Below are 12,297 nucleotides of genomic sequence, written 5' to 3' on the forward strand. Positions count from 1 at the left end.
ACCTGACAGCGTGTGGCGGAGGGTACCTGAAGTATGTCTATCGGTTCTCCCTTCTATTCCAGTCTCGTATTGTCGGTATGCCTCTGTGTGGGCTGTAATCTCTCTGATTTTATCCTCATGGTCTCTTCGCGAGATATACCTAGGAGGGAGCAATATACTGCTTGACTCCTCAGTGAAGGTATGTTCTCGAAACTTCAACAAAAGCCCGTACCGAGCTACTGAGCGTCCCTCCTGCAGAGTCTTCCACTGGAGTTTATCTATCATCTCCGTAACGCTTTCGCGATTACTGAATGATCCTGTAACGAAGCGCGCTGCTCTCCATTGGATCTTCTCTCTCTCTCTCTCTCTCTCTCTCTCTCTCTCTCTCTCTCTCTGTCTCTCTCTTTTCTGTCAACCCTATCTGGTACGGATCCCACACTGGTGAGCGGTATTCAAGCAATGGGCGAACAAGTGTACTGTAACCTACTTCCTTTGTTTTCGGATTGCATTTTCTTAGGATTCTTCGAATGAATCTCAGTCTGGCATCTGCTTTACTGCCAATTGCCGTTCAACTTTATATGATAATTCCATTTTAAATCACTCCTAATGCGTACTCCCAGATAATTTATGGAATTAACTGCTTCCAGTTGCTGACCTGCTGTATTGTAGTTAAATGATAAGGGATCTTTCTTTCTATGTATTTGCAGCCATTACACTTGTCTACATTGAGATTCAATTGCCACTCCCTGCGCCATGCATCAATTTGCTGCAGATCCTCCTGCATTTCAGTATAATTTTCCATTGTTACAACTTCACGATATACTACAGCATCATCCGCAAAAAGCCTCAGTGAACTTCCGATGTTATTCACAGCATCATTTATGTATATTGTGAATAGCAACAGTCCTACGAGACTCCCCTGTGGCACACCTGAAATCACTCTTACTTCGGAAGACTTCTCTCCATTGAGAATGACATGCTGTGTTCTGTTATCTAGGCACTCTTCAATCCAATCACACAATTGGTCTGATAGTCCATATGCTCTTACTTTGTTCATTAAACGACTGAGGGAACTGTATCGAACGCCTTGTGGAAGTCAAGAAACACGGCATCTACCTGGGAACCCGTGTCTATGGCCCTCTGAGTCTTGTGGACGAATAGCACGAGCTGGGTTTTACACAATCGTCTTTTTCGAAACCCGTGCTGATTCCTACAGAGTAGATTTTTAGTCTCCAGAAAAGTCATTATACTCGAACATAATACATGTTCCAAAATTCTACAACCGATCGACGTTAGAGATATAGGTCTATAGTTCTGCACATCTGTTCGACGTCCCTTCTTGAAGACAGGGATGACCTGTGCCCTTTTCCAATCCTTTGGAACGCTACGCTCTTCTAGAGACCTATGGTACACCACTGCAAGAAGGGGGGCAAGTTCCTTCGCGTACTCTGTGTAAAACCGAACTGGTATCCCATCAGGTCCAGCGGCCTTTCCTCTTTTGAGCAATTTTAATTGTTTCTCTATCCCTCTGTCGTCTATTTCGATATCTACCATTTTGTCAGTTTAGAGAAGGAACTGCAGTACAGTCTTCCTCTGTGAAACAGCTTTGGAAAAAGACATTTAGTATTTCGGCCTTTAATCTCTCATCCTCTGTTTCAGTACCATTTTGGTCACTGAGTATCTGGACATTTTGTTTTGATCCACCTACCGCTTTGACATAAGACCAAAATTTCTTAGGATTTTCTGCCAAGTCAGTACATAGACCTTTACTTTCAAATTCATTGAACGTCTCTCGCATAGCCCTCCTCACACTACATTTTGCTTCGCGTAATTTTTGTTTGTCTGCAAGGCTTTGGCTATATTTACATTTGCTGTGAAGTTCCCATTGCTTCTGCAGCAGTTTTATAACTCGGTTGTTGTATCACGGTGGCTCTTTTCCATCTCTTACGATCTTGCTTGGCACATACTCATCTAATGCATATTGTACGATGGTTTTGAACTTTATCCACTGATCCTCAACACTATCTGTACTTGAGACAAAACTTTTGTGTTGAGCCGTCAAGTACTCTGAAATCTGCTTTTTGTCACTTTTGCTAAACAGAAAAGTCTTCCTACCTTTTTTAATATTTCTATTTACGACTGAAATCATCGATGCAGTAACCGATTTATGATCGCTGATTCCATGTTCTGCGTTAACTGTTTCAAATAGTTCGGGTCTGTTTGTCACCAGAAGGTCTAATATGTTATCGCCATGAGTCGGTTCTCTGTTTAACTGCTCAAGGTAGTTTTCAGATAATGCACTTATAAAAATTTCACTGGATTCTTTGTCCCTGCCACCCGTTACAAACATTTGAGTCTCCCAGTCTATATCCGGCAAATCAAAATCTCCACCCAGAACTATAACGTGGGGAAATCTACTCGAAATACTTTCCAAATTTTCCTTCAGGTGCTCTGTCACAACAGTTGCTGAGCCAGGGGGCCTATAGAGACATCAAATTACCATGTTTGAGCCTGCTTTAACCGTGACCTTCACCCAAATTATTTCACATTTTGGATCTCTGTCAATTTCCTTCGATACTATTGCACTTCTTATCGCTATAAACACACCTCCCCCTTCACTGTCCAGCTTGTCTCTGCGGTATACATTCCAGTATGAGTTTAGAATTTCATTACTGTTTACATATGGTTTCAGCCAACTTTCTGTCCCTAGTACTATGTGGGCATTGTGACCGTCTATTAGTGAGAGCAGTTCTGGGACCTATTTATAGATGCTCCTGCAGTTTACTTTTACAACATTAATACTGTTATTCCCTACTGCGTTTTGCCTACTACTACCTTGTTGTGTCTCAGGAGGCGTCTTGTGGGGCCTAGGGAGGGAATTCTCTAACTTAAAAAACCCACATGTGCACTCCACACGTACTCCGCTACCCTTGTAGCCGCTTCCTGCGTGTAGTGCACACCTGACCTTTTCAGGGGGACCCTACATTTCTCCACCCGATAGCGGAGGTCGAGAAATTTGCACCCCAGATCTCCGCAGAATCGTCTGAGCTTCTGGTTTAAGCCTTCCACTCGGCTCCAAACCAGAGGACCGCGATCGGTTCCGGGAACTATACTACAAATAGGTAGTTCAGATTCCACCCCGCGAGCGAGGCTTTCCGCCTTCACCAACTCCGCCAACCGCCTGTACGAACTGAGGATGACCTCTGAACTCAGACGGCAGGAGTCATTGGTGCCGACATGAGCAACAATTTGCAGTCGGGTGCACCCAGTGCTCTCTATCACCGCCGGCAGGGCCTCCTCCACATCTCGGATGAGACCCCCCGGCAAGCAGACAGAGTGAACACTGGCCTTCTTCCCCGACCTTTCCGCTATTTCCCTAAGGGGCTCCATCATCTGCCTAACTTCCAAAAAACCTACATCACTAACCTCAAGATCACAAGATAACTTGTGAGCAGTATCATCATCAGTCAAACTGTCTCATCAAATTAATGAAATTTAGGTTACAAGAACTGAAATAAAATGTGCAACTGCAAAAATAACTCCCCCCCCCCCCCCCCCACGCGCAAGCACAAGCACAAGCACAAGCACAAGCACATGTGCACACCTGCAGCATGCCTGTATCATCTAGTGTCTGATACTTGTACTCTACTAAGAGTCATGCAGGAAACATAACACCATGCGCATGAACGAAGGTAAATATCAAGAGATCCCGCCTATAAAATAAGTCAGTACCCTTTTGTTAGTTTACGCACACTTGTATTTTTAAGGGAGTTAAAGTTGAATACTAAACATATTGAGATCCCAGTCACTTGCAAGACTCAATGCAAGAGGTTTTGTGTTTTAACCCTTCCAGACCCTCTGGCTACAACTGGGTGCATTAACTTTTACTCCCTTAGCTACAAAAGAGGTGTTTTTTCCCAGTAGAAACTGGAGGTACACATTTGTAAATGTTCAGCCTTTTCATTGCGCCCAAGTGCTGCCAACTGTTGGGGATCTGTAAAGAACTATCAGCAAGTGAATGTAACAGTGTGCATCAGCTCATGACCACCAGGATCACAGATGTGGCTGGTTCGCTATATTCCACTGTATAATTCAATATTTTTAGTGCTGTTTTGCATGGTAATTATTGATGATCATTTTACTATATGTTAAATATAGAATTTTTGTAATTAGGTATTTTAGTCCATAAAATGAAGTCAAGTGAACAAAGTGTGTTTTGAAAATAGGTACATATTTTTGTATAAATCTTGGATCTAAAATCATTAAAAAGTCATGTAAGAGCATTGCCACATAAGAAAAATTTTCTTTCCTCCAGAAAAAAAAAAAATCAGCTCTGAAAGGGTTAATCTGCACGATAGGATTGGCCATCAGGGGAAATGAAAGCTGTCCAGTGTCAGAACCACTGTGCACTTGGTTCCTTTGGGAGGGGTGGGAGGAGGGTGGAAAGTGGGGAGTAGAAAGAAATGTGGGTGAGGGGGGAGCTCCAGACAGGGGAGGAATGGTGTAGTTAATGACAGGAGAGCGAGTAGAAGAGTAAGGGGTGCAGAGCTGTGTAGCGAGAACAGCAGGTGTGCCCGAGGGACAATTCCCTCCCAGATAGTTCTGAAGCACTGCTGCTCTGAAGGAGCAGTTGAATGTTTCAGATACTGGAGCAGCTGTCGAAGCTGTCTGTGTGTTATGTCGCAATGTATAGTGTGCTCGAGAACTCGGAGGCCGAGCTTGAAGCTGCTGTGACCTTTCACGAGAGTAGACTGATAGCTGATAGTCACCGCTGTGTAGGCTACTGCAAAGTTACTGCAGCTCAGCTGGAGTGTAATATGACTGCTCTAACATGTGACCGTACCTGTAGTAGGATGGAATTGTGGCTGTACTGTGATAAGAGGTCTACATGTCTGTACATACTCCACAAGCCACCATACAGTGCATGTCAAAGGGTACCTGGTATTACTACTAGTCATTCCCTTTCCTGTTCCACTCGCAAATAGAGTGAGGGGAAAAGCTGCTATCTGTACGTTTCCTGTGAGTCCTGATTTCTCTTATCCTGTCTTCACAGTCCTTACACGAGATGTGTGGTGGTGGTGGTAGTTGGATTGTCCTGTAGTCTGTCGCAAATGCCAGTTCCCTAAATTTTCACGATAGTGTTCTGAGGAAGGAATGCATTCTTCTGTCGAGAGATTTCCATTTGACTACCCGTAAAATTTCTGTAATAGTCGTGTGTCGATCAAACCGAGTGGTAACAAATCTGACAGTATACTTCTGATTTCCTTCAGTGTTTTCCATTACCCTGATCTAGTGAGTGTCACAAAAACTCGAGAAGTACTGGAGAATCGGTCGCACGACTGTTCTCGGTGCAGTCTCCTTTAAAGGTGAGATACACTTCTCTAAAACTCTCCCAATGAACCAAAGTTGACAATTCGCCTTCTCTGCAACTGACCTTACATGCTCGTTCCATTTTGTGTCACTTTGCAACATAACACCTAGATATTTAATTGACATGACTGTCACAAAAAACACCCAAGTAATAATGCAAGTTTATATGCCAACTAGCTCTGCAGATGACGAAGAAATTGAAGAAATGTATGATGAAATAAAAGAAATCATTCAGATTGTGAAGTGAGACGAAAATTTAATAGTCATGTTGTTGTTGTTGTGGTCTTCAGTCCTGAGACTGGTTTGATGCAGCTCTCCATGCTACTCTATCCTGTGCAAGCTTTTTCATCTCCCAGTACCTACTGCAACCTACATCCTTCTGAATCTGCTTAGTGTATTCATCTCTTGGTCTCCCTTTACGATTTTTACCCTCCACGCTGCCCTCCAATACTAAATTGGTGATCCCTTGATGCCTCAGAACATGTCCCACCAACCGATCCCTTCTTCTGGTCAAGTTGTGCCACAAACTTCTCTTCTCCCCAATCCTATTCAATACTTCCTCATTAGTTATGTGATCTACCCATCTAATCATCAGCATTCTTCTGTAGCACCACATTTCAAAAGCTTCTATTCTCTTCTTGTCCAAACTATTTATCGTCCATGTTTCACTTCCATACATGGCTACACTCCATACGAATACTTTCAGAAATGACTTCCTGACACTTAAATCAATACTGGATGTTAACAAATTTCTCTTCTTCAGAAACGCTTTCCTTGCCATTGCCAGCCTACATTTAATAGTCATGTGTGACTGGAATTCGAGTGTAGGAAAAGGGAGAGAAGGAAACATAGTAGGTGAATATGGATTGGGGGACAGAAATGAAAGAGGAAGCCGCCTGGTAGAATTTTGCACAGAGCACAACATAATCATAACTAACACTTGGTTTAAGAATCATGAAAGAAGGTTGTATACATGGAAGAACCCTGGAGATACTAAAAGGTATCAGATAGATTATATAATGGTAAGACAGAGATTTAGGAACCAGGTCTTAAATTGTAAGACATTTCCAGGGGCAGATGTGGACTCTGACCACAATCTATTGGTTATGACCTGTAGATTAAAACTGAAGAAACTGCAAAAAGGTGGGAATTTAAGGAGATGGGACCTGGATAAACTAAAAGAACCAGAGGTTGTACAGAGATTCAGGGAGAGCATAAGGGAGCAATTGACAGGAATGGGGGAAATAAATACAGTAGAAGAAGAATGGGTAGCTTTGAGGGATGAAGTAGTGAAGGCAGCAGAGGATCAAGTAGGTAAAAAGACGAGGGCTAGTAGAAATCCTTGGGTAACAGAAGAAATACTGAATTTAATTGATGAAAAGAGAAAATATAAAAATGCAGTAAGTGAAACAGGCAAAAAGGAATACAAACGTCTCAAAAATGAGATCGACAGGAAGTGCAAAATGGCTAAGCAGGGATGGCTAGAGGACAAATGTAAGGATGTAGAGGCCTATCTCACTAGGGGGTAAGATAGATACCGCCTACAGGAAAATTAAAGAGACCATTGGAGATAAGAGAACGACTTGTATGAATATCAAGAGCTCAGATGGAAACCCAGTTCTAAGCAAAGAAGGGAAAGCAGAAAGGTGGAAGGAGTATATAGAGGGTCTATACAAGGGCGATGTACTTGAGGACAATATTATGGAAATGGAAGAGGATGTAGATGAAGATGAAATGGGAGATACGATACTGCGTGAAGAGTTTGACAGAGCACTGAAAGACCTGAGTCGAAACAAGGCCCCCGGAGTAGACAATATTCCATTGGAACTACTGACGGCCGTGGGAGAGCCAGTCCTGACAAAACTCTACCACCTGGTGAGCAAGATGTATGAAACAGGTGAAATACCCTCAGACTTCAAGAAGAATATAATAATTCCAATCCCAAAGAAAGCAGGTGTTGACAGATGTGAAAATTACCGAACTATCAGCTTAATAAGTCATAGCTGCAAAATACTAACACGAATTCTTTACAGACGAATGGAAAAACTAGTAGAAGCCAACCTCGGGGAAGATCAGTTTGGATTCCGTAGAAACACTGGAACACGTGAGGCAATACTCACCTTACGACTTATCTTAGAAGAAAGATTAAGGAAAGGCAAACCTACGTTTCTAGCATTTGTAGACTTAGAGAAAGCTTTTGACAATGTTGACTGGAATACTCTCTTTCAAATTCTAAAGGTGGCAGGGGTAAAATACAGGGAGCGAAAGGCTATTTACAATTTGTACAGAAACCAGATGGCAGTTATAAGAGTCGAGGGGCCTGAAAGGGAAGCAGTGGTTGGGAAGGGCGTAAGACAGGGTTGTAGCCTCTCCCCGATGTTGTTCAATCTGTATATTGAGCAAGCAGTAAAGGAAACAAAAGAAAAATTCGGAGTAGGTATTAAAATTCATGGAGAAGAAATAAAAACTTTGAGGTTCGCCGATGACATTGTAATTCTGTCAGAGACAGCAAAGGACTTGGAAGAGCAGTTGAATGGAATGGACAGTGTCTTGAAAGGAGGATATAAGATGAACATCAACAAAAGCAAAACAAGGATAATGGAATGTAGTCTAATTAAGTCGGGTGATGCTGAGGGAATTAGATTAGGAAATGAGGCACTTAAAGTAGTAAAGGAGTTTTGCTATTTGGGGAGCAAAATTACTGATGACGGTCGAAGTAGAGAGGATATAAAATGTAGGCTGGCAATGGCAAGGAAAGCGTTTCTGAAGAAGAGAAATTTGTTAACATCCGGTATTGATTTAAGTGTCAGGAAGTCATTTCTGAAAGTATTTGTATGGAGTGTAGCCATGTATGGAAGTGAAACATGGACGATAAATAGTTTGGACAAGAAGAGAATAGAAGCTTTCGAAATGTGGTGCTACAGAAGAATGCTGAAGATTAGATGGGTAGATCACATAACTAATGAGGAAGTATTGAATAGGATTGGGGAGAAGAGAAGTTTGTGGCACAACTTGACCAGAAGAAGGGATCGGTTGGTAGGACATGTTCTGAGGCATCAAGGGATCACCAATTTAGTATTGGAGGGCAGCGTGGAGGGTAAAAATCGTAGAGGGAGACCAAGAGATGAATACACTAAGCAGATTCAGAAGGATGTAGGTTGCAGTAGGTACTGGGAGATGAAAAAGCTTGCACAGGATAGAGTAGCATGGAGAGCTGCATCAAACCAGTCTCAGGACTGAAGACCACAACAACAACAACAGGATTGTTGTTCATAATCATCTGTATTAATTTATGATTTCTGTATTTAGAGCAAGTTCAGTTCATCAGGCTGGGCCCCATAGAAATTCTGTCAAAGTCTTCCCGTATCCTCCTACAGTCAGAGGACGACGACACTTTCCCGTACACTGCAGCATCGTCAGCAAACGATGGCGGGCTGCTGCGTGCCCTCTCCGTCAGATCGTTTACGTATATAGAGAGCGAGCACGCTCTCGCCACACTTCCTGGATGCTCTCCTGACAGTACCGTCGTGCAATGAACACTCACTGTCAGGGACGAATTACAAGAATATGTTACTTAAAAAGTCTTGGAGCCACTCGCATATCTGAGAACGTATTCTGTATTCTCAGATCTTAACATTCTGCATTGTGGCACTGTGCCAAGCGGTTTGTGGAAATCTAAGAATATAGAATCTGCCTGCCTGTTGTCCTTCATCGACAGTTCACAGGATATTATGACAGAATAGGCTGAGCTGAGTTATGAAAGTAAGGCTTCTGAAATCTGTGTACAGTTGTGGACACAACCTTTTCTTTCTCTCAAACTTAAAATACAAGATCTGTTCAAAAGATTCCAGAACATTTGTAATTTTATGCCCATGGCTGTTGGAGCAAAATGTTGTTGGCATCCCTGCACACACTGGTTTTTAATGTGTAACGGCCAGAAGTTTCATTGTTGCATGCCTGTTAGTTATTGTTCAGTGCTGTATTGAGTAGAACATTGTGTCACACAGTTTGTGAACTTCGAGATGGCAGTGTTACAGGAGCGACGCACCTGCATTAAATTTCGCGTGAAACTCGAGAAAACCTTTACGTCAACACACCAGATGATACAGGAAGACTGAGATGCTGAGTGCTTAAGCCATATGTGGTGTTTTGGATGGTTATCATAATTTAAAAATGGCCAGATTGAAGCTATAGATGACCCTCATTCGAGATGCCCTTCGACATCCACCGACAACACTCCTGTCAGGAATGTCAACAAAATTGTGCTTGCCGATCGAAGACTGACCGTCCGAGAGATTGCAGACGAATGTAACATTTCACTTGCATCATGTCATGAAATCCTGGCATAGCATCTTGGAATGCATCGTGTTGCCACCAAGTTCTTCCCATGGCTCATGAGTCAAGAGCAGAAAGACCTTTGCCTTGTAATCTGTGAAGAGCTTTTGGATCGCACAAATGAGAAAGTGTTGCCTAAGAGAATCTTAGCTGGTGGTGAAATGTGGGTGTATAGTTGTAATGTTGAGACCAAGGTTCAATCTTCACAGTGGGTCGGGAAAGTTTCTCAGAGACCAAAACAAGCTCGTCAGGTCAGGTCAAATGTCAAAGCCGTGCTGATATTTTTCTTTGACATTGAAGGATTAGTTCATCATGAACTCATGCCACAGGGACAAACTGTTAATCGATGGTACTGTCGGGGCGTGTTGTGACACCTGTGAGAAAATTTGAGAAGGAAACGGGCTGAAAAGTGGCGAGACAATTCACGGCTCTTGCATCACAATAACCCACATCCACATTCATCCTCGTTGGTGTGTGACTATTGCACAAAAAATTATATCACTGTCCTGCCTCATCCTCCATACTCTCCAGACCTGACCCCTGTGCACTTTTTCTATTTCCAAAGTTGAAAACCCTGCTGGTAGGTTGAAGATTTGCAACGATAGACGAGATATAAGAATATTCGCAGATGGCACTTCGTGCGATCCAGCAAGATACATTCAGAGACATCTCCTGGAAGTGGATGCGGCATTGGCAGGGAAGTATCAATTGTGGAGCAGAGTATTTCGAAGGAGACTGTGGTCAATAAGTCAAAGGTAAGCGTAGAAAAAATTTGTGGACAAATTTCTGGAATTTTTTGAACAGAACTCGTACACCAAGACTTTTCTGCAAGCAAGCGTTAAGGATTTACCCTTGGTGCAACCTCAGTGGCTCACTACTTTTTAAGATTTACCACTGCCACAGCACCATTCTTGCTGCCCCCTCCAGTGGGATTTGATTGAGGAGTTTTGTGATGCCCTCACATTGATAAATAAATCTGTGTCCACATCATCTTTGAGTCTTCCTCCTCTACCTTTATTCTGACTCGTTAAACAGTAGTCAAGAATTGGTTAAATGAGGGTTTTTAACACTTTGGGTCCTGAGCCATTGCATGCGGCTGTCTACCATAAAGACTGGCTGATTTTAACGTATTTTAAACTACTACAACTCATGAAAGGTTTCAGTTATAGCAATAAAATTACTCTTATTGAAAAACTTAGACTTTCTTGTTTAAAACCATATAGAATACCTTTCTCTTGAATTAATACATACTTTTGACAAGCGTTATTATTATAACATTGTTTTTGAAAAAAGGAAAAATTGGTCAAAAGTATATTCACTGTATTTTTTAGAAGGAATTTTTTTTTATTTTACACTAAAATTGTAATTATGATGGATACAGTATATCTTATCTACAGTAACCTTTTGTCACTATTTTATCTTTGTGTGGTAAATTTTGAAGCACGGCATTTTGCAAAATGCTACTTTACATTCACTACACTGGTAGGTTGTGTCTTTTCGCCACACTTTTCCAGTCAGTTTTTTTCCTCTCAGAGAACACACTACACACTGTTTTTGTTTCTGTTTCTTACCTACTTCTGTCTCAATCTTTTCCAGGAAATAATTTCCAGTTGATAGTCTTGAGAGTCCAGATGGACCAGGTCAGGGTTCAAGATCTTTGCTTTGTGCAAGATCTGCACAGATAACTGTCATGAAGTGAGATGTGAGCTGTTTTCCAGTAACCGTATTGTATAATATGCAGGAATTTACAATCGCCATTAGTATAACATGGAATGCCAACTTTCTCCACCACTTCACAGTTCGATGTTCAAATGCACCGTATGACAATCGCTGATCCGATACGTCAACACCAAACTTGTTTTTGTTGTAGTCCACTACACAGGCTGGCTTTGACTTCTCTCTTCCTCTCTGATCAGTGAAAGTGACCATCTCAGCAGTGTGCCTTGTACTTATCATATGCACATTTCTTTCGTCCTTCTAACACAGTGCTAACATATTTCCTTTACGCCTGAAAATAAGTTCACCTCGCTGAAGGTTCGGATCTTTTATAGCACGAGGCAGTCCCTGCCGAGATTTTCTTGTTGTCCCCACAAGGGCAGCTTTTGCAGCTCCCAGTTCTGAAGCAAGTATTGGACTTGTGTAGAATCTGTCCGTAAACAAAGTGTAGCCTTTTTCCGACAGATTTGCAAGCAATGTCTTTACCAGAGTCACTGTGTCAGACCTTTCACACGCATAAACAGAGAAATTCCAGATGTAACCTGTGTCAGATTTGGATAACACATACAGTTTCATACCCTATTTATTTGGTTTTTGTGGCATGTACTGTTTGAAATACACACGACCTCGAAATTTACACATGCCTTCATCTGTTGTAATTTTTTGAGATGGTGTATTCGCACGCTGGAAATTAGCACACACATTATCTAGGAGGGGTCTCACCTTGTGCAGTGGGTCCTAGCCAGTTTCTCCTTTCCTCTTAGCTAAGGAATTATCACTAATGTGGAAGTTTCTCAAAATAGAAAGAAATCTGCCACGGCTCCAGATGTTTGGACAGAAATTACACGACACAACAGGGTTCTCGGACCAGTGCTCTTGTATATGTGGCCTCACACT

General features: G+C 42.2%; 1 protein-coding gene across 5 annotated transcripts in view; it reads left to right on the forward strand.

The window, feature by feature from the left end:
* Window positions 1–12,297, forward strand: part of LOC126425236 (uncharacterized) — a 91,380-nt gene that overhangs the window by 49,986 nt on the left and 29,097 nt on the right. The gene's annotated exons all lie outside the window — the stretch shown is intronic.

This window comes from Schistocerca serialis, chromosome 10, assembly GCF_023864345.2.
Source record: "Schistocerca serialis cubense isolate TAMUIC-IGC-003099 chromosome 10, iqSchSeri2.2, whole genome shotgun sequence".
Classification (NCBI taxonomy): domain Eukaryota; kingdom Metazoa; phylum Arthropoda; class Insecta; order Orthoptera; family Acrididae; genus Schistocerca; species Schistocerca serialis.